Here is a 7,610-nt window from a genome sequence, read left to right as displayed (position 1 = left end):
AAATCCTCGGACAGCTAGGTAGCGTCAGGTTCCGATTTCCTTTTATGGCCTCTCGTGGCATGGTTGGTTTCGACCTGGCCTTTCATTAGAAGGGGCTAGCGTTCGATCCCAAGTATGAGGAAGAAATTCATTTCTATTTGAACACGATGTTGTGTTGATATTTATCCATATTGACTCATTAGGGGTAATTTGAATGAATTACTACCAATTGTGTCACGTGGTGGGCCGGGGAAATCGGGTAAAACTCGCTGGTAAGAGACTGATGTCTCGCCAGGTAAATCCTCGGACAGCTAGGTAGCGTCAGGTTCCGATTTCCTTTTATGGCCTCTCGTGGTATGGTTGGTTTCGACCTGGCCTTTCATTAGAAGGGGCTAGCGTTCGATCCCAAGTATGAGGTAGAAATTTATTTCTATCTGAACACGATGTTGTGTTGATATTTATCCATATTGACTCATTAGGGGTAATTTGAATGAATTACTACCAATTGTGTCTTGTGGTGGGCCGGGGAAATCGGGTAAAACTCGCTGGTAAGAGACTGATGTCTCGCCAGGTAAATCCTCGGAAAGCTAGGTAGCGTCAGGTTCCGATTTCCTTTTATGGCCTCTCGTGGCATGGTTGGTTTCGACCTGGCCTTTCATTAGAAGGGGCTAGCGTTCGATCCCAAGTATGAGGTAGAAATTTATTTCTATTTGAACACGATGTTGTGTTGATATTTATCCATATTGACTCATTAGGGGTAATTTGAATAAATTACTACCAATTGTGTCACGTGGTGGGCCGGGGAAATCGGGTAAAACTCGCTGGTAAGAGACTGATGTCTCGCCAGGTAAATCCTCGGACAGCTAGGTAGCGTCAGGTTCCGATTTCCTTTTATGGCCTCTCGTGGCATGGTTGGTTTCGACCTGGCCTTTCATTAGAAGGGGCTAGCGTTCGATCCCAAGGATGAGGTAGAAATTTATTTATATATATATATATGTATATATATATATATATATATATATATATATATATATATATATATATATATATATATATATATATATATATATACATATATATATATATATATACATACATATATATATATATATATATATATATATATATATATATATATATATATATATATATATATATATATATATATATATATATATAGAGAGAGAGAGAGAGAGAGAGAGAGAGAGAGAGAGAGAGAGAGAGAGAGAGAGAGAGAGAGAGAGAGAGAGAACTGGGAAATATAATACTACATATCAAATTTTATTTCTTTCCTCTCTTGTTTTCCGTCAGATTTGTATTTCAACTTTTTGATTAATCTGATGGCGTTGTTGAGGTAGCGTATTCTGAAAAATACAGATATCATGGCAAAAAAATTCAATACTTCTTCTGGAATCTCCTTTTCAAGTTCTCTTGAAGCCTTTTTAAGTTCTTCATCGAGTGTTTTAAAACAGTTTTTTCCTACACGAAGACTGTCCGTGAATGGAGTTAAACACCTCTCTTAACTTAGTTAATTGTAAGAAGAACTCTGTAGAGGGAAAATGCAAATAATCCCTACTTTTGAATTCAATCCATGATTTACCCGAAGTTTCACTAGTTTCTTGATTGCCCAAATGAGGGTATTTGATGATTTTTTTTTTTAACTATGTAACCACCGTTTTTTTTTTCTTCAAGTTTGCATCATCAATAGGGATGTGATCTTGTGTTGAAAAATCAAAATAATTTTCACAATTAGGCACCAAATCTTTAAACAAAAGGCTTGTCAGGTACACTTCTAACGCCATCTCCCTTTCTTTGGTTTGATTTTTTATTTCATTTGCAGACATATTAGTCAACATGTCCTGATTGTTAAACTTTCCATTAGAGTTAGTTTTTTCACTCATGATTTCAACATTTTTGCCAAGCAATAGTGTTCTCATCCTATACAGGATTTGAATGATCATATGGACCGTTCATCTGCCTTATGCAACCAAAGAAATGTTCTAGGCAGTCCAGATTCAGCCTTTGAGTTAAGATATAGTTAACGCCGAAATTGTTTTTCACCATATGGAAAAGTCCAATCAGTGACTTTGACGAAAGTATCACCCCTTCCTGAAATCTATATATACATTTTGTTTTTAGATATTTGACTTCCATTTTACTCACGCAGTCTATCACTTTATTATTAATTACATTTATTTGTTGCTCCATGTGCATTCCAAATCCACTGCGCTTTTGCAAGTCTCTAATCCTTTGGTTTGAATTCATGACATCAAACCAAACATTTATGAGAGATATGAAGTCAGACTGAGAGAGCCTTGTCCCACGTGATAAGCCAGGTTGGTGAGTCATTCATAATCCTCTGTCTGGTCGACCTTCTTTATGTGGGTCCTGTGCTATACTGAGCTATCAAGATAGCTCAGTTGGTAGATTCCTCGCAGGCATGGTTTCGGCTGAGTAGCACGAGTTTGAATCTCTGCCCAGCCAGAAGCTATTGCCAGGAATGAATTCCAGTGGATAAATATCCCCTAGGTAGAATCGGTATTAAATTTCATTGTGGTTCGTATTTGTATTGAATAAAATACCGAGTGTTGGTGATATATATATATATATATATATATATATATATATATATATATATATATATATATATATACATATATGTATGTATATATATATATATATATATATATATATATATATATATATATATATATATATATAATATACATATATATATATGCCTGTGTGTATGTATTTATAGTTTATGTGCATATGTAATAAAAACTATTGATTAATATTGAATTCCCTGTTCGTCAGACATAAGTAACACTCAAAAGAAAGTTGGGATGTAAGAGCATTTACCCTTTTCAGGAATTTGGTCCTAAACCTTTAGGGAGTTTAGGGAATTAATATAGACAGTTTAGTAATTATTCTGTTAGTCCACAACAAACCATATATTTTAATTTTGATTGTTGTACATTATCCTGTCATGTTTGCTGTTGTACAAAAATCTGCGTTACCATCATAATAGCTAGACTTCAAGTTTATAACGCAAAATAATAATAATAATAATAATAATAATAATAATAATAATAATAATAATAATAATAATAATAATAATAATAATAATAATAATAATAACTGATGGGGATACGAACACCTACACCACCAACACAACCAACCCAACAGAAATCAAAACCGCAACCTCCTTGGAAAAGGCGCCTGGAAAAGCAAATCATGGTGATGAGATCTGACTTGATTAAACTGAAAGAGATGGCAGAAAAAAAGGATAAGAAGCAAGACTACGAGGGAGGAACTCAACGAGAAATATAAAATACAAGAGAGGGGACTAAAGAACATAATAGAAGATGTAAAACAGAGGCTTACGGCCAAAGCACATAAGATCCAACGGTACATTAATAGGAACAAGGAATGCCAACATAATAAACTATTTGGAACCAACCAGAAAAGACTATACAGCAATTAAGAGGGGAAGACAACAACCAAGAAATCCCTGAAGTCAAACCAAGTAAGACACTCTGGGAAAATATATGGAACAGTCCGATATCACACAACAAACATGCAACATGGCTCCAGGAAGTCAAGGAAGAAGAAACAGGGAGAATAAAACAAAGATTCACAGAGATCACAGCAGACATAGTCAGACACCAATAAAAGAAAATGCCAAACTGGAAAGCCCCAGATACCGATAAAGTCCATGGATACTGGCTCAAAAACTTCAAGGCCTTACACCTACGTTTAGCAGAACAACTTCATCATTGTATCTCAAATCACCATGCACCAAAATGGATGACCACAGGAAGAACATCCTTAGTAAAAAAAGACAAGAATATGGGGAATATAGCTAGCAGTAACTATAGGCCTATCACCTGCCTACTAATAATGTGGAAGTTACTAACAGGTATCACCAGTGGAAGACTATACAGCCACCTATAGGAGACAAACATCATCCCCCACCAACAGATAGGCTGCAGAAGAAAGTGTAGGGGCACAAAAGACCAGCTCCTGATACACAAAATGGTAATGAAGATTAGTAAGAGAAGGAAAACCAACCTAAGCATGGCATGGATTGACTATAAGAAAGCCTTCGACATGATACCACACACATGGCTAATAGAATGCCTGAAAATATATGGGGCAGGGGAAAACATCATTAGCTTCCTCAAGAATACAATGTGCAACTGGAATACAGTACTTACAAGCTCTGGAACAAGACTAGCAGAAGTTAATATCAGGAGAGGGCTCTTCCGGGGCGACTCACTGTCCCCACTACTCTTCATAGTAGCCATGATTCCCATGACAAAAGTACTGCAAAAGATGGATACCGGGTACCAACTCAAGAAAAGAGGAAGCAAAATTAACCATCTGATGTTCATGGACGACATCAAGCTGTATGGTAAGAGCATCAAGGAAATAGACACCTTAGTCAAGACTGTAAGGATTGTATCCAGGGACATCAGGATGGAGTTTGGAATAGAAAAATTTTCCTTAGTCAACATACAAAAGGGCAAAGTAACAAGGACTGAAGGGATAAAGCTACCAGATTGGAGCAACATCAAACACATTGAGGACACAGGATATAAATACCTGGGAAAAATGGAAGGACAGGATATAAAACACCAAGAGATGAAGGACGTGATCAGGAAAGAATATATGCAGAGACTTGAGGTGATACTCAAGTCAAAACTCAACGCCGGAAATATGATAAAAGCCATAAACACATGGGCAGTACCAGTAATCAGATACAGCACAGGAATAGTCGAATGGACGAAGGCACAACTCCGCAGCATAGACCAGAAAACTAGGAAACATATGACAATACACAAAGCTCTACACCCAAGAGCATATACGGACAGACTATACGTAACACAAAAGGAAGGAGGGAGAGGACTACTAAGTATAGAGGACTGCGTTAACATTGAGAATAGAGCACTGGAGCAATACCTGAAAACCAGTGAAGACGAGTGGCTCAAGAGTACATGGGAAGAAGGACTGATAAAAGTAGATGAAGTCCCAGAAATATACAGAGACAGGAGAATGACAAACAGAACAAAGGACTGGCACAACAAACCAATGCACGGACAATATATGAGACAGACTAAAGAACTAGCCAGCGATGACACGTGGCAATAGCTACTGAGGGGAGAGCTCAACAAGGACACTGAGGGAAGGATAACGGCGGCACAAGATCAGGCCCTAAGAACCAGATATATTCAAAGAATGATAGACGGAAATAACATCTCTCCCACTTGTAGGAAGTACAACACTAAAAATGAAACCAAAAGCCACATAGCAAGCGAATGTCCGCCTCTTGCACAGAGCCAGTACAAGAAGAGGCATTATTCAGTGGCAAAATCCTCCAATGGAACCTGTGTAATAAACATCAGCTAATTTGCAGTAATAAGTGGTACGAGCACCAACCTGAGGGAGTGATAGAAAACGATCAGGCAAAGCTCCTCTGGGACTATGGTATCAGAAAAGAAAGGGTGATGCGTGCAAATAGACCAGATGTGATGTTGATTGAAAAAATCAAGAAAAAAGTATCACTTAATGATGTCGTAGTACCATGGGACTCCAGAGTTGAAGAGAAAGAGAGAAAAAAAATGGATAAATATCAAGACCTGAAGATAGAACTAAGAAGGATTTGGGATATGCCAATGGAAATTGTACACATAATCATAGGAGCACTAAGCACGATCCCAAGATCCCTGAAAAGGAATCTAGTAAAGCTAGAGGCTGAAGTAGCTTCAGGACTCATACAGAAGAGTGTAATCCTAGAAACGGCGCACATAATAAGAAAAGTGATGAACTCCTAAGGCGGCAGGATACAACCCGGAATCCTACACTATAAATACCACCCAGTTGAAAAGACTGTGATAGAGGGGAAAATAATAATAATAATGATAATAATAATAATAATAATATCTTACTATAGTTATTATCATCATCATCATTATGAATATTACTACAATCAATATCATACTTATCAATTCTAATGATAATCATTATCCTTACTAGTATTACCCTTACCATAATGACAATAAATACAATTATCTACTATAGCCTTGCATTTTCAAATGAAAAATATTTTATATGAAATCCCTAACTTCACTCTGTAGCCGCATTCTATACATTCTTTATTATAACATACACTAAGTATACCTTACAACTCACTCATTAGTAATTCTTCATACGATTGTTTATACAGACAAACTTAACAAGTGGCAGTCCTAGTTCTGCAACTCAGACTGACCTCTAATTTACTTTTACCATTTAAAGGCTTAAAGGCTGTTCATGAATGGCAGAGGTAAGGAACAGTGACATTGCCCTAGAGACTGACCATATATGTACATATGACCAGCGCCCAAGCCCTTCTCCATCCAAGCTGGGACCAGGGAAGGCCAGGCATTGGCTGGTAATGACTCAGCATGTAGACCCATAGGTTCCTCCAAACCCACCATCCTTAGCTCACAAGAATGGTGAGGTTGCAGACTTTACAAGAAACTATTGAGCTTGAGCGGCACTCGAACCCCAATCTAGCGTTACCACATAGGCCATAACAACCATTTTCTGAAGTAAACTAGTTGGACTAATTGATTTTTAATAATTGCCATTTTTTTATTTGAATGCTATAAAAGGGACGTAAGAAATTTGTACACCTTATTTTGTACTTTTCCTACGCTCCCCATCTAATTGACCTCTTAACTAAAATTGCTGATTATATAATTATATTTCTTACGTATTACGATCAAAATTACATTTCAATTTTTTTTTTCATTATATATTGTGATTTGCCTAAGGGATACCTTTCCTTCCAAACCTTATATTTCCAGTCACATATTTAAAATATTGGATGATTAAAAAATTGATCCTTATGAAATATTTGTGGGATATAAAATGTATCCTACAACGAGGTACATTTAAGTGATAATTTCTCCGTAAAATAATTGAAAATTAGATCAAAACAATACAGTCTTGCTAAGCTCATAATTTTAATCCAATTTTCTTTTACCTAATGAAAATGTAATTGGAGAAGTGAAGATATACACGTCTTACAGAATATCAAATTACTTAAAAATACTTAGCTAATATTAATTTCATATCATGCTTGTATGATACTTTCTCACATGTTTCTTAAATAATGTAAATGAACTATTGCTCATATCACGCCTTTCATTTTTATTACTTAAAATCTGCATACTCTTTTTTGTAAATGATCAAATTTCCCATATTAACTATTACAATTTACTATATTAAATACATTTGTTCACTTAATTTTTTCTTTTAAATTAATACAAGCAACCAGAAACACCCTCTCTCTCTCTCTCTCTCTCTCTCTCTCTCTCTCTCTCTCTCTCTCTCTCTCTCTCTCTCACTCTCTCTCTCTCTCTCTCGTGCCGCAGTATGTTAGGTCGTGTTGATGATAAATATCCGGGCTGTGACATCGTATAAGCTCAATAATACTGGAAGTGTTGAAAAAAAATAATTTGTCCATAAGATGAAATAAATCTTTTTAGGAATTCTATATATATATATATATATATATATATATATATATATATATATATATATATATATATATGTATATATATATATATATATATATATAT

This window comes from Palaemon carinicauda, chromosome 12 (assembly GCF_036898095.1).
Source record: "Palaemon carinicauda isolate YSFRI2023 chromosome 12, ASM3689809v2, whole genome shotgun sequence".
NCBI classification, from domain to species: domain Eukaryota; kingdom Metazoa; phylum Arthropoda; class Malacostraca; order Decapoda; family Palaemonidae; genus Palaemon; species Palaemon carinicauda.
The sequence above is the reverse complement of the archived record's forward strand: the minus strand, read 5'-3'. Positions refer to the sequence as shown.